A 19,369-nucleotide genomic window follows, 5' to 3' on the forward strand; every position below is an offset into this window, starting at 1 on the left:
TGTGTGTCTTTAACATGAAAAGGTCTTAATTTTTTCCCAAATCCTTTTCCGTATCAGTTGAGATGATGTTGTTTTTTTATTTTCTCCATCATTCCATTAATGTAGTGTATTACATTGATTGATTTTCTTATGTTGCACCAGTACATTCCTGGGATATATCCTCTTTTGTCATGATGGATAATCTTTTTAATATGCTGCTGAATTTGGTTTGCCAGTATTTTGTTGAAGACTTTTGCATTTGTATTCATAAGCAGAATTGGTCTCAAGAGTTTTCCTATGCTTCCTTTATCTGACTTTGGTATGAGAGTAAAGCTAACCTCATGGAATAAGTTAGAGAATGTTCCTTTTTCAGCATACTACTCCTGGTGAAAATTGTAGTACATTATCCTCTCTTTTCCCTCCAGTCAGGGATGGAAAAATCAAGGCCACACTAGTTTCTCACCTAGGCCCAGAAAACCACTCTACCTGTCTCTCTAGATGGGAAGGGGGCTCCAGGACCTAGGACCATGGCCTCGTGTACCTCAGCGTGGGATGTGACTAAGGATACTATTGGCAATTTCTCCAATTTAACCATACCCCAAGCAAGGCTTTGGTGGTATTGTGGAAATTTTCTCCCAGTACAAACCAGTTTTACCTAAGAAGTGGAGAGGGACCTGTGCTGTGGTCCAACTGACCATCCCATTCACCCTGGCATTTAAAAGGGAAAAGGAAGTTCTAACCCAAGGTTAAAGAAAGAAAAGAAGCTTACTTGGTTCCTTTAATGATAGGGATGCCAAGGGGAATCCTGGATGAGTTAAGGCTAAGTATCAAGTAGCTGCAGGATTTGAGTCATCCTTATTCTGGTGGATCACCATCAACAAAAATATGGCATGGATTAATCAGCAAAGATTTAAGGAAATAGCAGAATGGTTGGATGACATGGGAGAATAGGATGGCCCTAACTAGACATGATATTAGCTGAAAAGGGAGGCATTTGTATTATGGTCAGGGGTAGTTGTTATACATTTATCCCCAACACTACAGCCCCAAGTGGAACTATCACCAAAGCTTTACAAGACTCAACGGCCTTACCTGAGGAATTGGCAAAATAATTCAAGCATTGATGGTCCCCTCATGGGAAGATTAAAAAACTGGTCTAGGAAATGGAAAGTGGTAGCCCTGTCCATGCTAACTTCTTTAATCCTCGTTGCTAGGGTACACACAGCACTTGGGTGCTGGTGCTGCATTATCCCATGTGCCTGAGGGTTAGTTCAGAGACTCATTGTGGCTGCCTTAACCAAGCAAATGCCTATTCAGTACAAGCAAAACACTTTGTACTCCCTTAAAAAGGAAGATCCCTATGATGAGAAGTATGAAAAGGCTCTTATGAAGTTTGAAGAAAGACTAAAATGTGAGAACTGAAAACAGTTCAGAAAGAAAGAGGGGGGGATTTGTAAGAAAATTAAGTTTAGCTTTCACACAAGATGGTGCAGGAAAGGGCTGCAGAACAACACAAACCAGTCTTGCACTCAGGAAAGGAGAGCACCAGTGATGTAAGCCTAGAATTGGCACAAAATAGGTAAAACAAGTTTGAGTAAGTAACAGCCAGGGTCATTGAAATATAAAGCATAATCAAAAGCTGGAACCTTCCATGGGAAATTTGAATTAGTTACACGATATGAATAGGCTGTAACTTCTGGAGTATCCAGTCAGTGGAGAAACAGGGGAGGGACTGACAGGTTAAGGTTAGAAAATAAATATCACTGCATTCAGTTGCTCAGCACGCCGACCACCATTTTTCAGTTGGACACCCATTCTTGCATGATCGTGAATAAATTCTTTTATTCTCTAGAATCAGATGAGCATATATTCTCTTTCAAGTATGGCATTCTTTCTAACATGTGGGACTGTAGCGAAAAGCAGCACAGACAGCTGAGAAAGACAAAATGGAAAAAGGATACTTACAATCCTAAGTATTTTAAATATCAAACTCTCCCCCACCCTCCCCCCTCCTTTCTCCCTCTCACCCTGGCTACCTAAGCAACAATGATAAGCTCCCAAGTGAGTAGTAGCTCTCTGTCTCCCTCCTCTCTCCTTGCTGTTATGTACTTGGACTGTTTTGTTTTGTTCCAACGATCATTATATTCTACACTGATCTATCTAATATGTTCCATGATATCTGAATCTTGTCCCTGGCTTATGATATCCATTTTTTAGAGAGTGACCACAGGTCCCAGCTAAACCAGAACAACATCAACAAACCCCAATCATAGTGTAATGTATAATAAATAGTTATACACATATACATCGATATTCAAATACAAAATATGTGTTATAGACTTATTTGATATGATTTATTATCAGATTGATTATTTTCTGTCATAAATACTATTTAAAAAATAATAGGACTAATTAACAGAAAGAATTAGTAGTAATTTAAAGTAGAAATGATTAAACAAAAGGTATATGTTAGGACAAATATAATGATGTGTTATAATATATTTTCATTGTAGAATATTTTCAGGTTTACAGAAAAATAAGAAGATAGTGCAGAGGCTTATCATGTTAGACAAGTTCCCATTTCTACTCTTATCATTCTATATCAGCATGGTACATTTGTTTCAGTTAATTAGTCAATGTGCATATACTATTATTATCTACAGTCCATTGTTTCTCCAGGTTTCCTTAGCTTCTTTTCCACATCCCATCCCAGTATACCATATTGCATTTATTCCCCATGTCTGCCTGTGTAGGCTATACTTGGCTGTGAGATTTTCTTAGATGTTCTTTGTTTTTAATGACCTTGAGAATATTCAGAAGTATTGTCAGTGATTTTGTGGAATGTGCTCCCATTAAAATTTAGCTGTGTGCCAGTTTGAAAGGATGTATGTACCCTAGAAAAGCCATGTTTTAATCCTAATCCCATTTTGTAAAGGCAGCTGTTTCTTCTAATCCCTATTCAGTATTATATGTTTGAAACTGTAATTAGATCATTTTCCTGGAGATGTGATTTAGTCAAGAGTGGTTGTTAAACTGGATTAGCTGGAGGCGTGTCTTCACCCATTTGGGTGGGTCTTGATTAGTTTCTGAAGTCCTATAAAAGAGGAAACATTTCAGAGAATGAGAGAGATTCAGAAAGAGCAGAGAAGAACAACATAGCCATAAGAAGCAGAGTCCATCAGCCAGCGACCTTTGGAAATGAAGAAGGAAAACACCTCCCGGGGAGCTTCCTGAAGAGAAGCCAGAGAGAAAGCTAGCACATAATGCCGTGTTTGCCACATGCCTTTCCAGATGAGAGAGAAACCCTGACCCTGTTCACCATGTGCCTTCTCACTTGAGAGAGAGACCCTGAACTTCATTGGCCTTCTTGAGCCAAGGTATCTTTCCCTGGATATCTTAGATTGAACATTTCTATAAACTTGCTTTAATTAGGACATTTTCTTGGCCTTAGAACTGTAAACTTGCAACTTATTAAATTCCCCTTTTAAAAAGCCATTCCATTTCTGATATATTGCTTTCTGGTAGCTAGCAAACTAGAACAAGCTGATATTTTTCTAATGATTAAGCTGCAGTGTTTTTTTGGGGAGGAAGACCACCGTGGTAAAGTGCCTTCCTCATCATTCCTTTTCAAGGGTACATACTCTTATATTGACTTATTATTGTTGTTGTTTACTTATTCAGCACCTGGTTGAGGTGTTGTATGTCAGGTTTCTCCACTGTAAAGCAGTTCTTTTCCCCCTGTCCAAACAATGTACTTTTGGGAAGGAAGTTACTATACACAGCCCACCCATAAGAAGTGGGGGATTATGTTTCCCCTCCATGATGCATAAGTATTTATATTAACAAATTCTATTTTTTTTTTGGATGGGATAATTCTATTCTTTTCCATTTATTCACCAATTTAACCATTTATGTCACCCTGGGCTTCACAGATTCATTTGTACTTTGGATTATAATGCAATTTTATGTGATTTATTTTGTTCCTCAAATTGTTCCAGCTTTGGCCATTGGGAACTCTTTCAGTTGGCTTCTGTTTTACATATATCTGAGACAGAGAGAGTGAGAAAAAAGAGAATTATTTTGTTGTTATTCCTTCTTAATTCCTTACTTTTGGGCACTAGAAGATTCTCCAGGACTGCCTTTTTATATTTCCTCTCCAGAACTAGAATCAGCCTTTTCTGGAGGGACAGCTGGCTCTTTTTATTGGAGAATGTAATTAACCTAGATCTGGGAGCTTAACATGGCTGTCTTTGCATCTCCACCTTCTCAGCTGGCAGTGTCTGGAAATTCATGTGGCTTTACTAAGCTGTGTATATACACCTAGCTACTATAAATATTTCTCTATGGAACAATCTGTATTAAGCTAATTGTGAACTCATACCATGTCTCAAAATCTAATCTATCACCAAATGAATCAAGTTTCCTCCCGTCATTTATGTAAATAATCTCCCATTCCAATAGTGAGAAACCTGTCTCCAACCTTCTCCCGTGTATGAATTGATTGTTCACTTCCAGTATGCATGTACAGTAGTTTCAGAATTGTTAACCAGTACCTCTGTGGGCAAGACCTTTTATCAAAGTCTCGTGCTTATACACAGTTCCATTTGTCCACAGTCTTACAGATTTTACTTATATCAGAGTTACTTAGGTCAGCACATTTTCCCTTCCCACTTGTGTAACCGATAAATGAAGATTTAACAGATGATTTTGATTGCTGAATATTATATAGATATTTCTTTTTGCATTCTGGTATATGGGATTAGACAGAGGGAAATACCTGAAATCTATAAATTGTAACCCAGCTGCCTTGAGCTCTGATAATTGTATAGCCTTTATCTTGTGCCCCTGTGATTGTAAAAACCTTGGGACTAACATTCATTTGTACCTATTTATCTAGTTTTTCAACTTTAGAGTCTTGTGATCACTAAAGACAGGCCCTAATGTTTATTGATGAAGGGTCAATTGACTTTTGCACTGTGACCTTGTAGTTTGCTTCCTATCACCTTACATCCTCAATAGAACAGTTGTTAGATCCATTTCCTTTAATTTGCAAATTTATGGCACTAGATAGTAAGAATACTTAATTTCAGAGATTGCTGCCTGGAGGGGGCACACATCCACAGCTAAATTGTGAGTGTCAGCCTTCCTATTCTGCACCTAGAAGCCAGGGGTCCACCTGGGTTTTTTGACCCAACTGAGCCTCAGACATAGCAGCAGAGACCTCCCTATTGGGCCTCACAGACTATGGCCACATGTACTAGAGGACCAGTGCTTCCCCCAGACATGACAGATGCGGGGGCACCTGCAACGGTGGGACAACTTGGGTGACCTCAGTGAGTAGAAAGCTTCTTGTTCGTGCCTCTCCTGAGGAGGGGGTTCTGCCGTGTGTTCTCCCAGATGATTGTCCTTGAACAGTGAGCATAGAGCCTTTCATTTTCTCCTCTGCTCCTATGTGGTTTATTCTTTATTTTCTCAAGGAAACTTTAGCAAAACTTAATGCAAGTTTCCAATCAAGGCATGCGACAGTATCTTTTACCAACTCAGGATAGCTTTTGTTTAATATTCTGATAGATTTAGAGAGAGTGGGAAAGCATATACAGTTGTGACATAAATATACAAAATGTTAGATGGGTGAGTTGGGCACAGTCTGCTGCTGGATTTGTCATATTGAATCCTGAGGAGAAAGGGAACATGATTGTCCCTGTTTACATGTTTTTATTAATTTTTAAATGGGCAACAATTCCTGGAACATTAAGGTAGTGAAAAGTATTTAAACTTGGGTCATAGGTGTCATTTAAAACAAAACAGTATTTTAAGTTTAAAATTATATATATAGGTGGTGCAAGGGTAGCTCAGTAGAAGTTTTACCTGCCATGCAGGAGACCCAGGTTCAATTCCTGGACCATGCTCACCCCCCCCCCCCCCAAAAAAAGCAAATTTACATATATATAAAAATAATGTATTTAATATTCACTTCTTGAATTTATTGTAAATGAACTTAAAAACTTTTTTTGATTGTACTGTGTTGCTTATCTCATTTTCAATCAGCATGTTTAAACTGATTTTAATGAAATGTTTAACAATTTCTCTTGAACCAGGAATGGTATTAAATAAATTTTCATTAAGGTTAGCTTCTTAAAAGGTTTACCCCAGGCCCCCTCCTTTAATATATTTCAGCAATGTTTTGTGGTTTTCAGGTTATAAATCATGAACCTCTTCGGTTAAATTTCCCAATTAATTTGTAGAATTTGGCTTAGAGAGAGAGAGAGAGAGATACCATATTTGAGCAACAAAAGAAGTTCTCTGGGGGGTGACTCTTAGGCATTAACCATAAGTAGGCTTAGTTTTGCTATTACAGAAATAATTTTCATAAGGGCAAACCTCAAGATTGAGGGCTTGGCTTATTAAACTGGGGGTCCCTATTGCTTGAAAGACTGGAAAGAATTCCCCAGGTGTGGAAATTTAATAGTTCTGTGTTTTCCTTTAATCTCTTCAGGGGTTTTGCAAATACTAGACAGGTTAAGTTAAGTAGTACAGAAAAGTAGTACAGAAAATTTAAATTTTGGAATCTTTATAGCAAAGTAGTATAACTGACAAGTAAATTTTGTTGTTTTTGTTTCCTAAGAATACTAACAACATTTAACATCATGCAGACCAGTATTAGAATATAACATGGACAGTGTAAGTTTTCAGGAATTTTATACAATCTCTAAATATATGAATAACATTTCACTTATGTAAATTTAGTTTGACAGGATAGAAAATCTTTTAATTACTATAATACTTATGGCTAACCTTTCATTAGGAGAAGAACGATAGTTTGCATTATTTTAATGGAGATAAAACCCCTTCCCCCATGATGTGACCAACCCCTAGCAAATATTCCAAGAAACTTCCCCACCCAGAATTTCTAGGAACCCACCAAGCCCACCCCAGCCGATTCAAACAGTCTCATGATTCCTTCTGCCCTCCAGCAGCTGTAATCTTGCAATAGCTCCCTTTCTTCAACATCCACCCTCCATCAGTTGGAACTCTGGCAGCTGTAATCTTGCGAAAACTCCCCTTACCCAGTATCTGCCCTTTGCTGTTACAACCCTGCATGACTATGGCAGTGTATAAATTTTAAACCTCACCAGTGAAGAGCTGCCGACTCCTCACTTAGCACCCACTTCTAAACCAACCTGTGAGAACCTGCCAATTTCCCACACCCGAGCTAGACAATGAAAATCCACCACCTCCCTTTTCCTACTTCCTGCCAACCATCCTATATAACCTGTATCCCTTCCCCTGCTTGGGTTTCTTGCTATCTTAGGCTTCAGCCCAACTACACAAGTCATACAATAGATCAAGTTCAAGTTTGCATCTCTTCTCCTCCCAGTTGAAAAACCTACCAGGATAGTTTTGTAATTGAGAGTCCCATTGGAGGACCATGCCTCCCCATCTGCCATATATTTTATTAACTGTTGGCATTTCCCATTTTCAGTGGAAAAGGATACAGATGAGCCTCGCTAGCACCAATGTGAGTGTGTGCCAGTACACATCAATACTAGGCATTCCCCTCTCCACTGGTCCAATCTCTTGGAAACACAGGGAGTAGAGTCACTGAGCATCCCCAGGATACTTTTCCTGAAAGATGTCTGGATCTACACTTCCAGGAGTTTCCCAGGCTTTGCCTGGAAGAATTCCACAACAACACTCTCAAGGAATAGGGAATTCAAACCCCATACAGTGGACCTACGCTTCTGGGATGATTTCCCAGGCCTTGCTTGGGAGAATTCCAGGACATCTCAAGAAGCCCTTCCTCTCTGCCAGCCCAATTTCTTGTTAACAAGCAGAGTAGTTGCAAGACATTCCCAATATGTTCCTCCCCAGGAGATGTATAAACCTATGCTCTGGAGGTATGGGTGCTTGCCCCACCTGAAAGAAGACTAGGACAGTACTCCTAGGAATTCCTTTGTCTTCTAAATTTACTGTTTCCTGGGGGCTAAGGAGGAACTTTATATTTGGCTGCAGTGGGTCTCAGTAGACACTAAAAATAGTCAAGGACTCAATTCCCATAAACTAGAGGTGACTCCCTAGAATGTCAGGTACTATTTGTTGGTACAAGAATCCTTTCAGTCTACCCAGTTTTTCTTTCGTCCATTTTTAATTGAGTAGTTTTCTTATTGTTCACTTTTTGTTTGTTCGTTTTTTAATGCATTTTTATTGAGATGTATTCATGTAGTATATAATCATCCAAAGTGTACAAATAGTTCACAGTATTATCATGTAGTTATGCATTCATCACAGTCAATTTTTGAACATTTTTCATTACTCCAAGATCAATAAAAATAAAAATAAAAAATAACATGCAGAAGTTCCCATACTCCCATCACCCCCTTATTATTTATTTATTTTTTGTCTTTATTTTCTTACTTATCTGTCCATACACTGGATGAAGGGGTGGTCAGTCTTAAGTTTTTCACAGTCACACTTTCACTCCATAAAAATTGTATAGTTATGCTGCCATCTTCAAGAATCAAGGCTGCTAGATTACAGTTCAACAGTTTCCCTTTAACTTCTCCAATACAGCAAAACCTGAAAAAGATATCTATATAATGTATGAAAATTTACCTCCAGAATGACCTCTTGATTCTATTTGAAATCTCTCAGCCACTGAAACTTTATTTTGTTTCATTTCTCTTCCACCTTTGGTTCAAGAATCCTCTCTCAGTCCCATGATGCCAGGGCCAGGTGCATCCCTGTGAGTCATATCCCATATTGTTGGGAAATTTACACACCTGCAAGTTGTGTCTCGCATAGCGGGGACAGTAGTGATTTTACCTATAGAGGTGGTTTCAAAAGAGAGGCCACATCTGAGCAATAGAATGGGTTCTCTGGGGGTGACTCTTAGGCATAATCATAAGTAGGCTTAGCTTCTCATTTGCAGGAATAAGGTTCATAAGGGTAAGACCCAAGATCAAGGTCTTGGCCTTTTTTTTTTTTATTTTTTTATTTTTTTATTTATTTTTTTTTAATTTTTTTTATTTTTTTATTAACGGAAAGAAAAAAAAAAGAAATTAACACAACATTTAGAAATCATACCATTCTACATATGCACTCAGTAATTCTTAACATCATCACATAGATGCATGATCATTGTTTCTTAGTACATTTGCATCGGTTTAGAGGAACTAGCAACACAACAGAAAAAGATATAAAATGTTAATATAAAGAAAAGAAATAAAAGTAGTAATAATAGTAAAAAACAACAACAACAAACAAACCAACAAGCAAACAAAAACAAAAAAAACCCTATAGCTCAGATGCAGCTTCATTCAGTATTTTAACATGATTACTTTACAATTAGGTATTATTGTGCTGTCCATTTTTGAGTTTTTGTATCTAGTCCTGTTGCACAGTCTGTATCCCTTCAGCTTCAACTACCCATTGTCTTACCCTGTTTCTAACTCCTGCTGAACTCTGTTACCAATGACATATTTCAAGTTTATTCTGGAATGTCCGTTCACATCAGTGGGACCATACAGTATTTGTCCTTTAGTTTTTGGCTGGATTCACTCAGCATAATATTCTCTAGGTCCATCCATGTTATTACATGCTTCATAAGTTTATCTTGTCTTAAAGCTGCATAATATTCCCTCGTATGTATATACCACACTTTGTTTAGCCACTCTTCTGTTGATGGAGATTTTGGCTGTTTCCATCTCTTTGCAATTGTAAATAACGCTGCTATAAACATTGGTGTGCAAATGTCCGTTTGTGTCTTTGCCCTTAAGTCCTTTGAGTAGATACCTAGCAATGGTATTGCTGGGTCGTATGGCAATTCTATATTCAGCTTTTTGAGGAACCGCCAAACTGCCTTCCACAGTGGTTGCACCCTTTGACATTCCCACCAACAGTGGATAAGTGTGCCTCTTTCTCCGCATCCTCTCCAGCACTTGTCATTTTCTGTTTTGTTGATAATGGCCATTCTGGTGGGTGTGAGATGATATCTCATTGTGGTTTTGATTTGCATTTCTCTAATGGCCAGGGACATTGAGCATCTCTTCATGTGCCTCTTGGCCATCCGTATTTCTTCTTCTGGTAGGTGTCTGTTTAAGTCTTTTTCCCATTTTGTAATTGGGTTGGCTATCTTTTTGTTGTTGAGTTGAACAATCTCTTTATAAATTCTGGATACTAGACCTTTATCCGATATGTCGTTTCCAAATATTGTCTCCCATTGTGTAGGCTGTCTTTCTACTTTCTTGATGAAGTTCTTTGATGCACAAAAGTGTTTAATTTTGAGGAGCTCCCATTTATTTATTTCCTTCTTCAGTGTTCTTGCTTTAGGTTTAAGGTCCATAAAACCACCTCCAGTTGTAAGATCCATAAGATATCTCCCAACATTTTCCTCTAACTGTTTTATGGTCTTAGACCTAATGTTTAGCTCTTTGATCCATTTTGAGTTAACTTTTGTATAGGGTGTGAGAGATGGGTCTTCTTTCATTCTTTTGCATATGGATATCCAGTTTTCTAGGCACCATTTATTGAAGAGACTGTTCTGTCCCAGGTGAGTTGGCTTGACTGCCTTATCAAAGATCAAATGTCCATAGATCAGAGGGTCTATATCTGAGCACTCTATTCGATTCCATTGGTCGATATATCTGTCTTTATGCCAATACCATGCTGTTTTGACCACTGTGGCTTCATAATATGCCTTAAAGTCAGGCAGCGCGAGACCTCCAGCTTCGTTTTTTTTCCTCAAGATGCTTTTAGCAATTCGGGGCACCCTGCCCTTCCAGATAAATTTGCTTATTGGTTTTTCTATTTCTGAAAAATAAGTTGTTGGGATTTTGATTGGAATTGCATTGAATCTGTAAATCAATTTAGGTAGGATTGACATCTTAACTATATTTAGTCTTCCAATCCATGAACACGGTATGCCCTTCCATCTATTTAGGTCTTCTGTGATTTCTTTTAACAGTTTTTTGTAGTTTTCTTTATATAGGTTTTTTGTCTCTTTGGTTAAATTTATTCCTAGGTATTTTATTCTTTTAGTTGCGATTGTAAATGGGATTCGTTTCTTGATTTCCGCCTCAGCTTGTTCATTACTAGTGTATAGAAAAGGTACAGATTTTTGAATGTTGATCTTGTAGCCTGCTACTTTGCTGTACTCATTTATTAGCTCTAGTAATTTTGTTGTGGATTTTTCTGGGTTTTCTACATATAGTATCATATCGTCTGCAAACAGTGATAGTTTTACTTCTTCCTTTCCAATTTTGATGCCTTGTATTTCTTTTTCTTGCCTAATTGCTCTGGCTAGAACTTCCAACACAATGTTGAATAATAGTGGTGATAATGGACATCCTTGTCTTGTTCCTGATCTTAGGGGGAAAGTTTTCAATTTTTCCCCATTGAGGATGATATTAACTGTGGGTTTTTCATATATTCCCTCTATCATTTTAAGGAAGTTCCCTTGTATTCCTATCTTTTGAAGTGTTTTCAGCAGGAAAGGATGTTGAATCTTGTCAAATGCCTTCTCTGCATCAATTGAGATGATCATGTGATTTTTCTGCTTTGATTTGTTGATATGGTGTATTACATTAATTGATTTTCTTATGTTGAACCATCCTTGCATACCTGGGATGAATCCTACTTGGTCATGATGTATAATTCTTTTAATGTGTTGTTGGATACGATTTGCTAGAATTTTATTGAGAATTTTTGCATCTGTATTCATTAGAGAGATTGGTCTGTAGTTTTCTTTTTTTGTAATATCTTTGCCTGGTTTTGGTATGAGGGTGATGTTGGCTTCATAGAATGAATTAGGTAGTTTTCCCTCCACTTCGATTATGTTGAACAGTTTGAGGAGAGTAGGTACTAATTCTTTCTGGAATGTTTGATAGAATTCACATCTGAAGCCATCTGGTCCTGGACTTTTCTTTTTAGGGAGCTTTTGAATAACTAATTCAATCTCTTTACTTGTGATTGGTTTGTTGAGGTCGTCTATTTCTTCTTGAGTCAAAGTTGGTTGTTCATGTCTTTCCAGGAACCTGTCCATTTCTTCTAAATTGTTGTATTTATTAGCGTAAAGTTGTTTATAGTATCCTGTTATTACCTCCTTTATTTCTGTGAGGTCAGTAGTTATGTCTCCTCTTTCATTTCTAATCTTATTTATTTGCATCCTCTCTCTTCTTCTTTTTGTCAATCTTGCTAAGGGCCCATCAATCTTGTTGATTTTCTCATAGAACCAACTTCTGGTCTTATTGATTTTCTCTATTGTTTTCATGTTTTCAATTTCATTTATTTCTGCTCAAATCTTTGTTATTTCTTTCCTTTTGCTTGCTTTGGGATTAGTTTGCTGTTCTTTCTCCAGTTCTTCCAAGTGGACAGTTAATTCCTGCATTTTTGCCTTTTCTTCTTTTCTGATAAAGGCATTTAGGGCAATAAATTTCCCTCTTAGCACTGCCTTTGCTGCGTCCCATAAGTTTTGATATGTTGTGTCTTCATTTTCATTTGCCTCTAGGTATTTACTAATTTCTCTTGCAATTTCTTCTTTGACCCACTTGTTGTTTAAGAGTGTGTTGTTGAGCCTCCATGTATTTATGAATTTTCTGGCCCTCCGCCTATTATTGATTTCCAACTTCATTCCTTTATGATCCGAGAAAGTGTTGTGTATGATTTCAATATTTTTAAATTTGTTAAGACTTGCTTTGTGACCCAGCATATGGTCTATCTTTGAGAATGATCCATGAGCACTTGAAAAAAAGGTGTATCCTGCTGTTGTGGGATGTAATGTCCTATAAATGTCTGTTAAGTCAAGCTCATTTATAGTAATATTCAGGTTCTCTATTTCTTTATTGATCCTCTGTGTAGATGTTCTGTCCATTGATGAGAGTGGTGAATTGAAGTCTCCAACTATTATGGTATATGTGTCTATTTCCCTTTTCAGTGTTTGCAGTGTATTCCTCACGTATTTTGGGGCATTCTGGTTCGGTGCGTAAATATTTATGATTGTTATGTCTTCTTGCTTAATTGTTCCTTTTAATAGTATATAGTGTCCTTCTTTGTCTCTTTTTAACTGTTTTACATTTGAAGTCTAACTTGTTGGATATTAGTATAGCCACTCCTGCTCTTTTCTGGTTGTTATTTGCATGAAATATCTTTTCCCAACCTTTCACTTTCAACCTATATTTATCTTTGGGTCTAAGATGTGTTTCCTGTAGACAGCATATAGAAGGATCCTGTTTTTTAATCCATTCTGCCAGTCTATGTCTTTTAATTGGGGAATTCAGTCCATTGACATTTAGAGTTATTACTGTTTGGATAATATTTTCCTCTACCATTTTGCCTTTTGTATTATATATATCATATCTGACTTTCCTTCTTTCTACACTTTTCTCCATGTCTCTCTCTTCTGTCTTTTTGTATCTGACTCTAGTGCTTCCTTTAGTATTTCTTGCAGAGCTGGTCTCTTGGTCACAAATTCTCTTAGTGACTTTTTGTCTGAGAATGTTTTAATTTCTCCCTCATTTTTGAAGGACAATTTTGCTGGATATAGGAGTCTTGGCTGGCAGTTTTTCTCTTTTAGTAACTTAAATATATCATCCCACTGTCTTCTAGCTTCCATGGTTTCTGCTGAGAAATCTACACATAGTCTTATTGGGTTTCCCTTGTATGTGACGGATTGTTTTTCTCTCGCTGCTTTCAAGATCCTCTCTTTCTCTTTGACCTCTGACATTCTAACTAGTAAGTGTCTTGGGGAACGCCTATTTGTGTCTAATCTCTTTGGGGTGTGCTGCACTTCTTGGATCTGTAATTTTAGGTCTTTCATAAGAGTTGGGAAATTTTCAGTGATAATTTCTTCCATTAGTTTTTCTCCTCCTTTTCCCTTCTCTTCTCCTTCTGGGATACCCACTACACGTATATTTGTACGGTTCACATTGTCCTTGAGTTCCCTGATACCTTGTTCAAATTTTTCCATTCTTTTCCGGATAGTTTCTGTTTCTTTTTGGAATTCAGATGTTTCATCCTCCAAATCACTAATTCTATCTTCTGTTTCTTTAAATCTGTCGTTGTAGGTATCCATTGTTTTTTCCATCTTTTCTACTTTATCTTTCACTTCCACAAGTTCTGTGATTTGTTTTTTCAGTTTTTCTATTTCTTCTTTATGTTCAGTCCATGTCTTCTTCATGTCCTCCCTCAATTTATCGATTTCGTTTTTGAAGAGGTTTTCCATTTCTGTTCGTATATTCAGCATTAGTTGTTTCAGCTCCTGTATCTCATTTGAACTATTGGTTTCTTCGTTTGAATGAGCCATATGTTCAATTTTCTGAGCGTGATCCGTTATCTTCTGCTGGCGTCTGGGCATTTAGTCAGATTTCCCTGGGTGTTCGACCCCACAGGTTGAAAGATTTTTCTGTGCAATCTCTGGGTTCTGTTTTTCTTATCCTGCCCAGTAGGTGGCACTCGTGGCACACGTTTGTCTACGGGTTCCACCAGTGAAAGTTGCTGTGGGTCCTTTAACTCTGGAAAATTCTCGCCGTAGGGGAGGTTCGGCAGCCGAAGTGTCTTGGAAGAATGCCAGCCGGCCTGGGGTTCCGAATGCGGGGAGGGTCGCCGGCCGCCGCAGCACGGGAGAGCGTCCAGCCGAATTAGCTAGTCGGCCCGGGGCTCCAAGCGTGGCGGGAGGGCCCCAGCTGTCGCAGCCCGGGAGAGTGCACTATTCCCAGCCGACGGGGGAGTCACGTGTTTGGAAGTGATCCCCCGGTCACTGTTCTCCGCAGTCTGGGGATTTCCGACCCAACTATCTCAGTTGTTCCGGGGGGCCTCGTGTGGTGGGGGCACCAGCCGCCTCGGCCTAAGGGGACCGCCTGTCCAATTCTACCAGCTGGCCTTGGAAGGTGGAAGGGAGGGACTCCGGTCGCTTGCCGTCCCACCCAGGAAAGCCCGTGCCCCTTGGTGATCTCACCGGAGCTGGTTCTCCCAGATAGTCAGCCGTTCCAGGATGGGGTACGCCGTCCATTTGATCTCCCTCTTGGCTCCGGGAGCTGCTCTGTATTAATCTCCACTCCCCCAGTAGCTGTTCTGGAGGAGGAAAGGTGAGGGCGGCAAGGCTGTAGAGGCTGGTGGTGGAGGAGCCTGTGAAGGCGGGGGAAGAGGGCACCGTGGTGGTTGGAGAGCGGCCGGAGCAGGAGGGGGAGGAGGGGGGAGAAGGAGGGCGGGCGGGTCGGCTGCTGCGGGGCGTGGGCGCCGCGCGGCGGGCCGGCGGAGAAAGAGAGGGGAGAAGGAGGGCGGGCGGGTCGGCTGCTGCGGGGCGTGGGTGCCGCGCGGCGGGCCGGCGGAGAAAGAGAGGGGAGAAGGAGGGCAGGCGGGTCGGCTGCTGCGGGGCGTAGGCGCCGCGCGGCGGGCCGGCGGAGAAAGAGGGTCTTGGCCTTTTAAATTGGCAGTTTCCAATGCTTGCAAGAATATCAGGAATTCCCCTGGTGGGGAAGTTTAATATTTCCACATTTTTCAAAAGTCCTTCAAGAGGACTGTGCAAACACTTCCCCATTCTCTGCCCAAATTGCTCTGGGATATATTGGGGCATTACACCAACCTGTACAAATCAACAAAATCTCACTCCCTATTCAAGGTCTCTGTAATTATGTTGTTTGAATAAACTGACTATACAAGTTAAATTAGATAGTGTGCTACAAAAAATATGAATTATGCACCAAATAAACATCTTTTCCCTTGGTCTCACACAGTATTTGAAGAGTTAAAATAGTCAATGTCATCCTTTACCCTTTAGTCTGATTCACCTTAGTCTTAAACAGATCAGCTTCATTCATATCTATAATTGAAGTCTGAACTGTTTTTCAGCTTTAACAATTGCTCTATGGAGTAATGTTGGCTTTCATAGCTGCAGAATTCTAACTCTGAGTGTCAGGTGTCACACAGTTACCCAAAGTTCCATGGAATGACCAAGTTATACAAATGAGCTCAGCATCACAGAATTTAGAAATGACAGTTATAACTCAGGAATAAATGTGACAATCTAGGACTCTTTACAGTAAACCTGCCCCTGACAACCTATGCTCTCAAATTCAATTCTCAGACCCTGCACATTATAGTTAGTCCATATTAGTGAAGCATTTTGATATTGTCTTTTCATTTCTGGCTAATTTCACTCAACATACTATCCTTAAGGTGCATTCACATAATTGCATGCCTCACAAGTTCATTCATTCTTGCAGCCATTCAGTATTCCATTTTCTTATACCACAGTCTGCCCTTCCATTCACCAGTTGGCTATCTCCATCTGTTGCAAATTGGGAATATGGCCACTGTAAACAGTGTACAAATTTCCATTCATATCCCTGCTTTCCTGTCTTCCAAGTATCTAATAATGGAGTTGCAGGATCATATGACAACCCTATACGTAGCCTCCTAAGATCACCACATTGCCCTCCAGAGTTGCTGCACCATTCTACTTCCCTACCAACAGTAAATAGGTGCATATCTCTCTCTCCACATTTTCTCCACCACTCTTATCTTTCTGTTTATTTCTAAAACAGTTTTCTTCACACACCATACAATCCTCCCTAAGTAAACAGTGATTCCTGGTATAATCACATTGTTATGCATTCACCACCATGTAGTTGTGCATTCATCACTGTTGCTTTTTGAACATTTTTCATTACTCCAAAATCAATAAAAATTAAAAAAGGCTTTGGTATAATGCCTTTGTAACATTTACTGAAGCATGTTACAATGTAACTATTAACTATAGACCCTAGTTTGCATTTATAGTTTCTCCATATACCAACCCATTTTCAACACCTTTCAATGTTGATATTCATTTGTTCTCCCTTATGGAAAACCTTATCTTTGTACATTTGATCAGCATCATTGTCCATTCTAAGTTTTGCTAAGTTATACAGTCCCGGTCCTTATCTTCTATTCTTCTGGTGTCATACATGCCCCTAGCCTTCCTCTTTCAACCATACTCTTACTCATCTTTGTTCAGTGTACTTAGAGTATTGTGCTACCATCAGATAGTATTGTGCTATCCATTTCTGGATCTTTACAATCAGTCCTGTTCAACATTCTGTACTCCTTCAGCATCAAAAGCCCAATCTCTACCCTCTTTCTATCTCCTGATAACCTGTGTTCTCATTAATGTTAGTTCATATTAGTGAGAACATAGAGTATTTATCCTTTTGGTTCTGGCTAATTTCCTTCAACATAATGTCCTCAGCATTCATCCAAATTTTTTCATGCATCATGACATTATTCTAGCATGTCATGTCTTATTTTTTTCTCTTATACCCTTACTGATAGTCTTCATTTGAACACACTTGTTCAGACATCTTTTTCCTGTCTTTTACTACCTACCTGTAGTGTTCCCTTTAGTATTTCTTGTAGAGAAGATCTCTTGTTCATAAATTCTCTCGGTGTCTGTTTATCTAAAAATATTTTATACTTTCCCTCATTTTTTGAAGGACAGTTTTGCTGGATATAAAATTCTTGATTGGCAGTTTTTCTCTTCAGTATCCTAAATATAGCACATCAATGCCTTTCTACCTCCATGTTTCTGCTAAGAAATTTGCACAATTTATCGAGCTTCCCTTGTATTTGATGGGTTAGTTTTCTCTTGCTGCTTTCAAAATTCTCTCTTTGTCTTTGACATTTGACAGTCTGATTAGTAAGTGTCTTAAAGTGAGTTTTTTTGGATCTGTTCTGTTTGGGGTATGCTGCGCTGCTTGGATCTATAATTTTATGTCTTATAAGAGTTGGGAAATTTTCAGTGATATTTCCTCCATTATTCTCTCTGTCCTTTTTCCCTTCTCTTCTCCTTCTGGAATGCCCATAACTTATATATTCATGCACTGCATGTTATTTAATTTCTGTTCATGTTTTTCCTTTCTTTGCCCTATCTGTTCTTTTGTGTGTAGGATTTCAGTTCATGAATCTTTTCTTCTGGCTCTTCAGATATGCTGTTGTAAGTTGCCATTGAGTTTTTTATCTTTTCTATTGTGTCTTTTATTCCCAGAAGTTCTTCTATTTGTTTTTTCAAGCTTTCAAGTTCTTCTTTGTGGTCGCACATTGTCTTTTTTATGTCCTTCATCTCTTTTACCGTATCTTCCCATAACTCATTGATTTGATTTTTGAATTGATTTGTTTGAAAATTAATTAGTTGTTTTATCTGTTGTTTCTACTTTAAAGTGCGTGTTTCTTCCTTTGACTGGGCCAGCTCATTAGCTGATCCCAGAGTGTGAGCTCCTCTGGTGACACCATCTTTACCCAGTCTTTACACAGGAAACACCATCTCCCCACTGCAGCCACAGGCCCGGGTGTTCCTACAGCCACAGCTGGGAGCCCTATTGACAGTAAACTGGACCATCAGCCAGAATGTGCCTCTAGCCTCCCAACTCATTCTGCTCATTCTGATGTGTAACAGGCAGTGGCTGCAGTCTAGAAGAAGGTACCATCTGAACAGTCTCCTGGAGTTCACACAGATGAAGATCAGGTATAGAACTTGGCAGTAAGAAACCAACAGACCTCAGCCCAAGGATCCCAAATGCAAGGCTCAACTCATGAAGCCATTCCTCTTGGGGCCTCCCCTGCCTCTAGCCTTTCTCAGGCCTCTAGCCAGGCCATAGCTATGGCTAAGGCTTTCTCTAGGGCTACAAGCCAGACTCTCAACCTTTGTCAAGCTGATGTAGACAATGGGAATAGCATCCAAGGGTCCATGGGTCCAGGAGTAGGTGCTCAGGCACTTGGGGAGTGGGTCTGTTGCCTTCCTCAGGAATGGGTGGTGGGAGTTGTCCCAGAAAAGGCACAGAAGTGGTGCAGCCCTTGCCTGCAACCCAACAGTAACTGTGAGCAAGGCAGCCAGGACAGAAGCAGAAAGTGCAGCAGTTAGCAAGGTGAAAGTAGAGGCAAGTGGTCAGAATCTAGGCATGAACCTGACATGGACAGCTATACCTGCTTCCAGCCAGACCTTTATGCTAAGCTCCCTACACACAGATCCAGCCCCATTCACTGATTCAACAACAATAACAGATACTCCTTCAGCAGAAACAGGCGGTGATCCAGCAGCTGATTACCATCCACTACCAGCAGCAGTTCCAGCCAGGTCGATCTCAGCACCTTCACACAGTTCCCCAACTCCAGCTGGCCCAGCAGTAGTAGTAAGCCATAACCCTCACTCCCTCTCAGCCAGCACAGGTCCCACCTACTCAAGAGGTCCCACCTTCCCAGTCCCAGCAGCAAGCCCACATCCTGGTTGTTCCATCTATGCTTGTCTTCACCTTTGTCCCTCCCAACTGACCCTACCCCCAAGCCACCTAGCCCCATCCAGTCCAAACCACCTGTAGCACCTATCAAGCCTCCACAGTTAGGGGCTGCTAAGATGTTAGCTGTC

General features: G+C 39.7%; 1 pseudogene; it reads left to right on the forward strand.

The window, feature by feature from the left end:
• Nucleotides 1-1,463: 1,463 nt before the first annotated feature.
• On the forward strand, nt 1,464-19,134 carry LOC143645677 (polyhomeotic-like protein 1 pseudogene; annotated as a pseudogene).
• Nucleotides 19,135-19,369: the final 235 nt, after the last annotated feature.

This window comes from Tamandua tetradactyla, chromosome 9 (assembly GCF_023851605.1).
Source record: "Tamandua tetradactyla isolate mTamTet1 chromosome 9, mTamTet1.pri, whole genome shotgun sequence".
NCBI lineage: Eukaryota > Metazoa > Chordata > Mammalia > Pilosa > Myrmecophagidae > Tamandua > Tamandua tetradactyla.